Source organism: Pseudorca crassidens, chromosome 16 (assembly GCF_039906515.1).
Source record: "Pseudorca crassidens isolate mPseCra1 chromosome 16, mPseCra1.hap1, whole genome shotgun sequence".
NCBI lineage: Eukaryota > Metazoa > Chordata > Mammalia > Artiodactyla > Delphinidae > Pseudorca > Pseudorca crassidens.
In genome coordinates this window covers 30,526,991-30,539,271 of record NC_090311.1, presented here as the reverse complement: position 1 = coordinate 30,539,271, position 12,281 = coordinate 30,526,991, and positions in this window count along the sequence as shown.

Below are 12,281 nucleotides of genomic sequence, written 5' to 3'. Positions count from 1 at the left end.
TGAAACAAAGAGAAGCCACCGCAATGAGAAGCCCTCACACCACAACAGAGTAGCTCCCACTCACCGCAACTAAAGAAAAGCCCACGTGCAGCAAGGAAGACCCAACCCAGCCAAAAAATAAATAAATAAAAAAGAAATAAATTTATTTTTAAAAAAAGGTGGAATGCTTCTGGAAGATTTGTTATGAAAATAGCAGGTCCCGCACCTCCCGCCCCGTTTGCCTTCCTTGGAGCCAACAACCTTGACCTCTTCAAGCTGACTGATTTGGAATTTATGTCCACAATGTATGGAAAATAGGTTCACACCATGTTGAATCACTGTGGGGTTTCAGCACACTGACAGCACAGAGAAGATCCTACAAGCTTCCAGAAAGAGTAGACATAATGTTACCTACAAAGAGCTGGAAATTTGAATGGCCTTGATCCTGTCAATGGCAACACTGACGCACAGAAGGCAGTGAAAAATACCTTCAAAATTCTCAATGAAAATGATCCTCAACTTAGAATTCTAGACACAGCCAAACTATCAATCAAATGTGAGGGTAAAATAAAGACATTTTCAGATATTAAAGTCTCAAAATATTGACTTTTCCTGTACCTGTTCCCAAGAGGCTTGTAGAGAATACCCAATCCCTTACAACTCACCTTGCATTTTACTGTTAGTCCTTTTCTGTTTTCCCTACTCTTATAGGTCTTAACACCTTTAAAAAATCCTTTTTCTGTCAGTTTAATAGGATTTTAAGAGAGAAAAATCAGGCGGACTCAATCAATTACCATTACCCAGAAGTTCTCTGCTCTTATTCATTTTCATAAGCAACAAACACTTTTTCAAACAAAATCTTATGCAAAAGACAAATATCTAAGACACATGAAAGCCATACATATTGCACTGGTTATAGCATTGTTTCTCTCCATTGGCTAACTGTTAAGAAAGTTGCTGCAGCTAATTAATGGAAAAGGAATGATCGAATTAGAACAACACTATTTTGTACCCATAAATTAATTAATGGATCTAGGCTAGGCATTGTGTATCAGCTGCTGTTAACATCACCCCTACAGCACACACACGAAATGATAATGCGACATTGTGTGTCTTTTGATGAAAGAACATGCCACCACCTGGAGTTGCCAAAAAATCAAAACCTGAATTCATCAAGCCTCTGGATCCAGCTATCAATATACTAGATACACAGAGGACAGAAGGACACACTGAACTGCATCATCAGTGTGCAGTCCGCAAAATCCAGACTGGGCAACATCGACTGTTCGAATGCCCTGCGTTCCTCAACATATAAATTAAAAGAGGGAAAAAAGGGATGGAGGAAGAATCTTTGGATTAAAAGAGATTTAAAAGATATATCAAATAAGAAAGTGGGTAAGTGCACACCCATGTTCATAGCAGCACTATTCACAATAGCCAAGAGGTGGCAACCACTCAAATGTCCATCGACGGACGAATGAATAAACAAAATGCTGCACAGACGTATAATGGAATGTCATTCAGCCTTAAAAAGGAAAGAAATTTTGACACACACTACAACATGGATGAACCTTGAGGACATTATACTAAACGAAATAAGCCAGTCACAAAAGGACAAACACTATGATTCCTCTTGTATGAGGTACCCAGAGCAGTCAAATTCAGAGAAAGAAGGTAGAATGGAAGTTACCGGTGGGGGGGGGGGGGGGGGGAGCGGGGGAGAAACTTGTTGTTAAGCGGGTGCAGGGTTTCAGTTTTGCAAGATAAAAAATTCTAGAGATTTGTTGCACAACAATGTGAATAGACTTAACACTGGTGAACTGTATACCTAAAGATGGTTAAGATGGTGAATTTTATGTTGTTTTTTACTACAATTAAATTTTTTAATTTAGTTTCCAAAAATTTTGAAATTTTTTGGGCTTCCCTGGTGGCGCAGTGGTTAAGAATCCGCCTGCCAATGCAGGGGACATGGGTTCAAGCCCTGGTCTGGGAAGATCCCACGTGCCACAGAGCAACTAAGCCCCTGTGCCACAACTACTGAGCCTGCGCTCTAGAGCCTGTGAGCCACAACTACTGAAGCCTGCGTGCCTAGAGCCCGTGCTCTGCAACAAGAGAAGTCACCACAATGAGAAGCCAGTGCACCGCAATGATGAGTAGCTCCCGCTCGCCACAACTAGAGAAAGCCCAGGCGCAGCAGCAAAGACCCAATGCAGCCAAAAATAAATTTTTTAAAAAAGAATTTTTTTTAATTTTTTACTACAATTAAATTTTTAAACTTAATTTTCTTTAATCTGCTATTTAACTTTAATGGCAGATTAAAGAAGGTGCCTATGGTTGATTACATTATATAGAAATGCAAGGAAGTAATTACCATAAAAGTTGGGATGAGAGCTATTGAGGGGAGAGGAAAGGAGTTGCATACTGGGACAGGATATGAAGAGGCTTCTGGAGCCCTTGACCTAGGTGCTAATTGACCAGAGTGGTCACCTGATAATAATTCATTATGCTATATATACATTTGTCTCCTGCAGCTTTCTGTATCTGTTTTGAATACAATTAAAAAGCAAGACAAAAACACTGAAACGAAAGAAAGCTGCTGCCGTCCTGACTGTCAGCATATTCTGGTCAAGCAACCCTTTCATCTGAATTAACAGAGGAGAGCTCGGAAGTGAGGTGGCCGGAAGCTGGGCCTGCCTCACCTCTCCCTCTTGGAGTCCTTTTGCAAAGCCCCGTGCTGCCACGTGTCTCCTCCCTGCCTTTGAAGCCCAGGTTCTGCACACAGCCCGCCCACAGGGACATGCTCACAGAGCTACAACAGCTGAGCTCTGCCTGGGGTCACAGAGGGAAACAGGACTGGGCAACATGACAGCCAGGTTCCCACTCACATGAGTGCAGAAAATAAGCCTTTGTTGTCAGCTGTCAAATTTCATCTTCTGGTTCCCAAATTCTCTAATGTGAATTCTGCTAAAATCCTTGTGCCACCGTAATGTGCCATCACAGGGTCAGGATGGCAACAGCTTTCTGTCAGTCTACGCAATGGGTGTCCCAGCGCAGGGTCCCTGCCAAGCAACAGCGTGCCCGGGAGGCTGCTTGGGGGTTGTGGTTAAGAGTACAGCTCTGGTTCAGGCTGCCTGGCTTCAAATCTGGGCTCTGCCCCCTGACCTGGGGTAACAGCTGATGGTCTCGGGGTCTCTGTCTCCCCACATGTAAAGGGAGGCTTGTAAGTATTTATTTCCTAGGGTTATTATGGGGCCTCAAGCTGAAATTTGTCAAGTCTTCAAAAAGAAAGCCTGGCTCAGGGTAAGGAATCGGTACTTATTATTATTATTGTTATTATTCCATTTAAAGGATGCAGCCCCAGGCTCACAATACCAGAGAGGGAAAACAGAGAGGAGAGAAAGTTCTCCCCCAAACTTTCCTTACGTCCTGGGGGTGGGAGAGCTTGTGAAGTTTTGCTGCCTCCATACCTGTCCATCTGACTGCTTGCTTGATGCCCCAAACTCAAGAGGACTAAACCCCAATTCATGCGCTTCCCCTCCCCCTCCCTCCAACCCTGATGCTCTTCTGGTGCTTTCTCTCTCTCTGGGATTTCCCTGGCGGTCCAGTTGTTAGGGCTCGGTGCTTTCATTGGCAGCATGGCAAAAAAAAAAAAAGGAAGGAAGGGAGGGAGGGAGGAAGGAAGGGAAGAAAAAAAAGGAAAAAGAAGGAAAAGAAAAGAAAAGGGAGATTGTTTCCCCCATTTACATGCTGTGGCCCAAGGGAGCCTGCTAAAGCACTTGGGGTCCTCCATACAGGAGCCCCACGGCTCTCCCCACCCGCTCCCCTCCCTTCACCCTCCCTGCCTGCTCCTCAGGCCAGCGGGGGTGGACCTGGACCAGGACTGTTCCCTTGAACTGAGGCAGCCATGGAAACCTGGCCCTCTGGCCCCACTGAGCCAAAACCTCCGCTGCAGGTCTCCACGCCCATTCCTAAGGAGCCGCGAGTCTTCCCCCGCGGCTGGAACTGTTCTTAAAGACATGTAGCCCATCATCGGAGGCATCTCCTCCACTCACCGGACTCCGAGGCTAGTGCAGAGGGTCACTGCACAGTCGCTTATCCAGTGAGTGCTTATTGAGCACCCGCTCTGGACCTGCCACTGAGCAAGACGTTGGGCCACCTCAGTGAACAAACACAGTAGACACAGCCCAACAGCCATTCTCCCCGTCCTCCTTGCTAACAAAACCAGTTTTGTTCAAACCCCCTTGGAGTATTCCTAATCACTCAAATCCCATCATGGTACTTTATTCCCCTTGTCAATGCTTGATTTAACAATGGGCATTTCTAGCCAATGGAACTTAAGGGGACAGCTACTGGGGAGCTGCTGGAAAGGTTTTCCTCACTCTCCTCAAAGGAAGATAAGGAAGAAATACCTATGTTGGCTGATGCCTGGAGCTGGGGTAGCCATCCTATGGCCTGGAGGGAAATAGGTGACACTCTGAGAAGGGCAGAGCTGAAAGACAGAAAGAACCTAAAGAACCTAGATCCTTGATGACACTGTTGGGCTTCTGAATTCACCACCCTGGATCTGCCCTGCCCCTGGTTTTCTTGTGGATTGCAGTGATAAAGGCCCTCATTGTTATGATTTGTTTTTTGAGGTATAATTGGCATATAACATTGTATTAGTTTCAGGAGAACAACGTAATGATTCAGTATTTGTATACACTGTGAAATGATCATAATAAGTCTAGTCAACATCTGTCACCTATACATAGTTACAAAATTTTTTTCTTCTGATAAGAACTTTTTATTTTTAATTTATTTATTTTTGGCTGTGTTGGGTCTTCGTTTCTGTGCGAGGGCCTTCACCAGTTGTGGTGAGCGGGGGCCACTCTTCATCCCAGTGCGCGGGCCTCTCACTATCGCGGCCTCTCTTGTTGCGGAGCACAGGCTCTAGACGCACAGGCTCAGTAGTTGTGGCTCACGGGCCCAGGTGCTCCGCGGCATGTGGGATCTTCCCAGACCAGGGCTCGAACCCGTGTCCCCTGCATTGGCAGGCAGATTCTCAACCACTGCGCCACCAGGGGAGCCCTGATGAGAACTTTTAAGATTTACTTTCTTGGGCTTCCCTGGTGGCGCAGTGGTTAAGAGTCCGCCTGCCGATGCAGGGGACCCGGGTTCGTGCCCCGATCTGGGAAGATCCCACATGCCGCGGAGCGGCTGGGCCCGTGAGCCATGGCTGCTGAGCCTGCGCGTCCGGAGCCTTTGTACCCTTTGACCTCCTTCACCATTTCACCCTACCCCTACCAGTCCCCCTTCCCCATCTCTGGCAACCACCAATCTGTTCTCTGTATCTATGAGACTGAGGTCTTGGGGTTTTTTTGGATTCCACATATAAGAGATCATACGGTATTTGTATTTCTCTGTCTTATTTCACTTAGCATAATGCCCTCAAAGTCCACGCATGTGGGCACAAATGGCAAGTTTTCATTCTATTTTATAGCTGAATAATATTCCATTGTATATACATACCACATCTTCTTTGTCCATTCATCCTTTGATGGACACAGGTTGTTTCCATATCTTGGCTATTTTAAATAATGCTGCAAGGAACATGGGGGTGCATTATCTTTTCGAGTTAGTGTTTTCGTTTTCTTCAGATAAATATCCAAATATGGAATTGCAGAATCATGCAGTAGTTCTATTTTATTTTTTTTTGAGGAAACTCCATACTGTTTTCCATAGTGGGCGTACTATAAGCCCTCATTGTTTAAGCTGATCCTGGATGAGTTTTCTGTTACATGTAGCCAAAAGCCACCTACAAGGGTGAGGCAGGCAGTTAACACTTCCGAGCAATTGCCAGATACCAGGCACCAAATCCCAAACCTTAAGTCTTTCTCAGGACCCCCACTTCCATCCTACGAGTTGGAAATGATTATGCCTATTTTACAGCTGAGGAAGCTGAGACCTAGAGATGGTGAGGAAATTCTCTGTCATACACTGAGTGACTGGTAGAGTTGGAACCAAAACCCAAGTAGTCTTCAGCTCTCTTTCCACTACACTGACAGTGGGGATGGGTCTGAGCATCACGTTCATAAGAGCTCTCCATCACAAGGACAAGGGATGTGATCCAGGCCAGCCTAAGCTTCAGAGCACATGTACTGGTTTTCTTCTCTCTCTATCTCATCTTTGCTTCTCTCTGACACCATGCCCTCAGACCAGCTGCATCACTAGGCTAGAATCACAGCCATCAGCAGCCTTAGTCTCATATCCCAACAGTCAAGGGCCAAAAAGGACAAGGGTCACATTTTCCCCAGCCTGAGTTTTATTGGCCAAACTTGGGCCACATGCCCCCGCTTGGGCTACTCACTGTGTAAGTCTGAACGCTGGTGCCACCTCCTGGTTCTGTGGCTTGGATGACCCAATCTCTCTATGCCTCAGTTTGCCCATCCTGAAATGAGGAAAATAATAGTACTTGCTTCACTGGGCTGCTGTGAGGATCATTCATCCATCCAAAAAATACTTAATGCATGCCAACTACATGCCAGGCAGTGTGTTAGGTGCCGGAGCCACAGGAGGGGACAAAGAGACCCCTCCCTGCCCTCATGAAGTGTATAGTCTAGCAGGAAAGACAGATATGAAACAAACAAACGTGTGAATGAATATCTCTATTACGATGTGAAGTCTTGTATAAGAATAGACAAGAATAGAGCTCTGTGGGAGAGAAAGAAAGGGGACCTAGCTCCAATGAAACGAGGAACATTTACAGAGCCGGGCACTGGGCATGGTGTGGAGTAACCATTCAGTCCACACTGAATATAGGGACATATATATATATACACATATGTGTGTGTGTGTGTGTGTGTATATGGTTTTGTTTTTGTTTTTTTTTTTTTGGTTGCGTCAGGTCTTAGTTGCGACACGTAGCATCTTCGTTGAGGCATGAGGGATCTTTTTCGTTGCGGCACCCGGGCTTCTCTCTAGTTGTGGCGCACAGGCTCCAGGGCACGTGGGCTCTGTAGTTCGCGGCACGCAGCCTCTCTAGTTGAGGTGCACGAGCTCAGCACTTGCCCTGCGACATGTGGACCTTAGTTCCCTGACCAGGGATCAAACCCACGTCCCCTGCATTGTAAGGCAGATTCTTTACCACTGGACCACCAGGGAAGTCCCCGGTGATGTTATATAGGTTTTTGCTCGGCATCTTCCCAACCATCTGGCCTCCCCACAGCGACTTCCCACGAGGAGAAGAGCTGGTGACTTGCTGCCCTGCTCTCCATCTCTGCGACCAATTACGAGCCTCCTGTGGGACGGAGAGAAAGTATGACACACGTGCTGGGACAGCAGAAGTGCGGCAGGTCCCAGGGCAACCCGTTCCTGATGGGCAACACAAACCCAGCTCTCGCCATCTCTGCTCATCGAGAATGGCAGCCCCTTCCGGCTCCAGCTGAGGTCCCAACCAGGAGGCCTGCAGAGGCCCAAGTGGCTTCTCAGGCTCCAGGGTCTCCCAAGCTCCTTCCACTGGCCCCAAGTCAAGCCCTAAATGAAGGAGTGCTGCAGAGAGATTTCCTGCGTAACAAGCCAACTTTCCACTCACCAGGGCCAGGCCCTGCTATCTCCACAGCTCCTGGCCAGAGGGATGAGGGCCCTGCCCTGCCCAAAGCCACGGGGCTGTATCATCGTTTCCTGGTGACCGCCTCTGGAGGGACCATTTGCAAAACTCTTAGTGACCCAAGATGTGTCTGTGGAACACACTGTATCGCCACCAGGCCCCTCTGGGGCTCTCTTCCCATCCCTCCTATACAGATGTGCTGTTTCTTTAGGGAAGAAGGGCTGAGAGCTGCTGGGTTGGATTAATTGCCGCAAACACTGACTCTGTTCCTGCACCCCCATTGCCACCACCCTGATCTCAGCTCAAGGCCTCATGATCCTATTCAGGACCCCAGTGTTAGCCCATCCAGTCTGCCGGCCCCCTGGCTCTCCTTTCCCACCATGGACGGCCAAAGGGGCTGCCTGGAGCACACGTCACTCCTCCACTTGCCACCTTCGATGGCGCCTGGATCTGAACAATCCAAACCAGTCCCCTTGATGTAGCCGGCAGGCCCCTGTGCTCTGGCCCCCACCTTACATTTCCAGCTGTGTCTTCTCAGCAAGCCAAATGTAACATGCAGGCTTTGCCCAGAATGTCACACACTCTTTTCATCCAAGGTTTTCCCAATATGTGCCCTCCTTGTGCATTAATTTACTCATTAAATAATGAATGCCTACTACGTGCCAGCCCCTGTGCTTGGCTCTGGGATGTGATGGTGAGCCACACAGCCACTCCCCAGGAGTTCACGGTCCAGTGAGGGAGGCAGACATCACTGAAAAACCAAGAATCACCAGAGTTTATAATAATCACCCAGAGTAGTGAGAGCTGTGAAGGAACCATGTGGATGCTGAGGGATTAACAGAGAAGTGTGACGCTGCTGGGAGTCCAAGAAGGTGTCCCTGAGACGACGCTCACCCTGACACTGGATAAAGAGCAGCTGCCATGTGGACAAGGGCTTGGGGGAGGGGAGAGCTTCCAGACAAAGGCCCTGAGGCCAGAGGGACCTGCAGGCTCTGGGATCTGAGAGCCTAGGTGGCAGGTGGGCAGAGAGCGCCGAGATGGGCTGGAGAAAGAAGTGGTTACAGCCAGCCAGCCAAGAGATTGCCCTTGACCCAGAGGGCCTGGGGGAGCCCTGAGGGCTTCGAGGAACTCAAACAAGGCTCGAGCCCTCTGGACCAGGAGGGGTAAGAATGAAAACAGAAAAGCCCGGTGAGATATGATACAGGCTGGACTGACATCGCCACAGCAGAAATGCTGGGTCAAAGGGGACTTTATTTTTTAACTTTGTATTATGGAAAAATTTTCTAATATATAAATGTGGAGATAACAGTATAATGAACTGCCCTGAACCCCTCATCCAGCCGCTTCAGCAATAATCAACCCAAGCTTGCTTCAGCTACACCCACCCACGCCGCTCACCCCCACTGGATTATACTGAAGCAAAACCCAGATGCCGTATATTTCACCCACAAATATTTCAGTATGTATCTCTACAAAAAAAGGACTCTTTTAAATCATAACCACATCATCACATCTAAAAAAAATTAATGATAATACAAAGGGAAAATTTTAAGGCTTGATACTTATTGCCAAACTACCATTCAGAAAAAAAGTCATCCCCCCCATCTCCTTGCACCTTTGCCAGCACTGGGTGTTAGAAGAAAGCGATTTCCACACGTGGTTCATCCTAAAACCTGAGAGCTAAACCTCCAGATTCATTTCATGAAAGGAGGAAGCTACATTAACAAGTCTGTGGAAATCTAATGCACACAGCCAGCTGATAGCCACGTGTGGACAGCAAGCAGGGGTTCTCAGGACAAGAGGTGGTTCATCCCCACGGTCCCTGCTGGCTTCCCAGGGCAGGCCTGGTGCACAGCCTTCCTCTCCCACATTTGCCAAAGTGGTCCTGAGCCAATGCAGCAGATTGAGAAAGGGCTTCCTTAGAAGTGAGAGAGGGACTTCCCTGGTGGCGCACTGGTTGAGAATCTGCCTGCCAATGCAGGGAACAAGGGTTCGAGCCCTGGTCCGGGAAGATCCCACATGCTGCGGAGCAACTAAGCCCGTGCACCACAACTACTGAGCCTGCGCTCTAGAGCCCACGAGCCACAACTACTGAGCCCACGTGCCACAACTACTGAGCCCATGCACCGCAACTACTGAAGTCTGCGTGCCTAGAGCCCGTGCTCCACAACAAGAGAAGCCACCGCAATAAGCCCGTGCACTGCAACGAAGAGTAGCCCCCGCTCGCCACAACTAGAGAAAGCCTGCGCGCAGCAACGAAGACCCAACACAGCCAAAAAAAAAAAAAAGAAGTAAGAGATCCCAGAAATGGTCAGGTCTGCCCACCGACACCTCCACCCAAGGTTTTCCTATTTGAGCTGAAACCCAGGGACTCCCTGTCTTGCCCGTCCTCAGGTTTGTTCTCCCCCCTCACAGTGAATCATTGGCCTCACGTTCACTCAAATATACAAAATATACAACCTGCACAGATGGATTTCCAGGTTCTATCTTCTGCAGTGCAATGGCAGCATGCACAATTCCAGAACTCTCTGCCTAGTTCCCTGAGCTGCCTGAGCCCTGGCGTTATCCAGTCAGGGTGGACCTCCTAGTACAGCCATCTATCCTCAGCCCCCGATAGAGGCAGCTTTCCTTCTTCCATGCTCTCCATCTATTTACTGAGCCCTGCTATGTTCCAGGCATTGCGCCAAGCCTGGGAGATGCAAAGGTGAATTAGACCCAGGCCCTTCGCGAAAGGGGCTCACCATCTCCGAGAGAGACAGTCATATAAACACGGTGCAATTTGATCAGAGAGAGAGATGCATTCAAGGTGCTGTGGGAGTTCAGCCGTGGAGCAAAGAGCTCTGTCTGTGAGAAGAAGGCTTCTTGGGGAACGTATCTTTTAAGCTGGGTCTTGAATGACACTGGGGAAAGTTCCATGGGGGAACTTGCCCCATGGATCCAAAGCGAATTAATGCTCTTTGGACACGAGCAGCAGAACTAAAATACGAACGCAGAACATTGTATTTCTTTGATCCTGCAATTCCACTTCTATAATTTACCTAATAGATTTACTCACATGTGAAATGACATATGTTCAAGGCAACTTAATACAGCATTGTTTGCAAAGCAAAAGATTAGAAATAATCTAAATATCCATCAGTGTGAAGATTCATTTCCTATAGCTGCTGTAACAAAATCTACAAACTTGGTGGCTTAACTCAACAGAAATTTATTCTCCCATAGTTCTGGAGGCCAGAAGCCTGAAATTAATATCGCTGGACTGAAATCAACGCAATGGCAGCATTGTGATCCCTCCAGAGACTCTAAGAGAGAATTCTTTCCTCTCCTCTTCCAACATCTGGTGGGGTTGCTGCTGGCGTCCCTTGGTTTGTGGCCACATCACTCTGCCTCTGTGATCACCTGCCTCCTCTTCTTGGTGTCAAATCTTCAATCTCCCTCTTTACAAGGACACATGTGATCGCATTTAGGGTCCACACAGATAAGCCAGGACACTCTCCCCATCCAAGAGCCTTAATTTAATCACATCGGCAAAGTTCTTTTTTGCCATAAAAGTAATATTCACAGGTTCCAGGGCTTAGGATGTGGCTACCTTCTTGGGGGCCATTATTCAGCCAACCACCAGATGCACCCACACAATGGAATATTGTGCAGACACTAAGAAGAATGAGGCATCTCTCTGTGTACTAATGTGAAATGGACTCCAAGGTATATTTAAAAAAATTAAAATTTATATAATTTAAATATATAAAGTTTAAATAATTTTTTAAAAATTAAGTGAGAAAAGCAATGAATTCAAGGATTGTGAGTAGCTCAAAGAATCAAGAAAAGAAAAGCAAGTACAGAATAGTTTGTATGGTGCACTACCAACCTATATAAAAACTACGCTATGTGTGTGTGTGTTTGTGTATCATCTCCAGAAGCACACACAATACATTGATAATAATGGATACTGCTGCGGGAGGGAATGGGGAAGTGGGGGAACAAATGCAGGGCGAAGATTTTTCTCTGAATACCTTTTTTTTTTTAAACCAGCCTTATTTTTTTTTTTTTTTTTTTTTTGCGGTACGCAGGCCTCTCACTCTTGTGGCCTCTCCCCCGTTGCGGAGCACAGGCTCCGGACGCGCAGGCTCAGCGGCCATGGCTCACGGGCCCAGCCGCTCCGCGGCATGTGGGATCTTCCCGGACCGGGGCTCGAACCCATGTCCCCTGCATCTGCAGGCGGACTCTCAACCACTGCGCCACCAGGGAAGCCCATAAACCAGCCTTATTGAGATATAATTTACGTACCATACAATCCACCCATTTAAAGTGTACAATTCAGTGGCTTTTTAGTATATTTGCAGAATTGCACAACCATTACCACACTCAATTTTAGAACATTTTCATCACCCCAGAAAGAAACCCCTGACTCATCAGCACTCACTGCCCATTTCCCCCAACGCCCTGCCTCCAGCCCTAGGAAACACTAAACTACTTTCTGTGGATTCTCTTGATTATAGATTTACCTCTTCTAGACCTTTTATATAAGTTGAAGCATATAGACAAAGTCCCAAGAGTCACTGTATCCATGTCCGGCCAACAGTCACAGTTTCCATCCCTGAAAGGGTTAGACTACTTCTCAAATTCAATGCCAGTCCCCCTTGAGTACATTTGTAAAGTGAACTTACAATAATATCCATATATAAAATAAGAAGAAAAGAGGAGAACAAAGAAATTA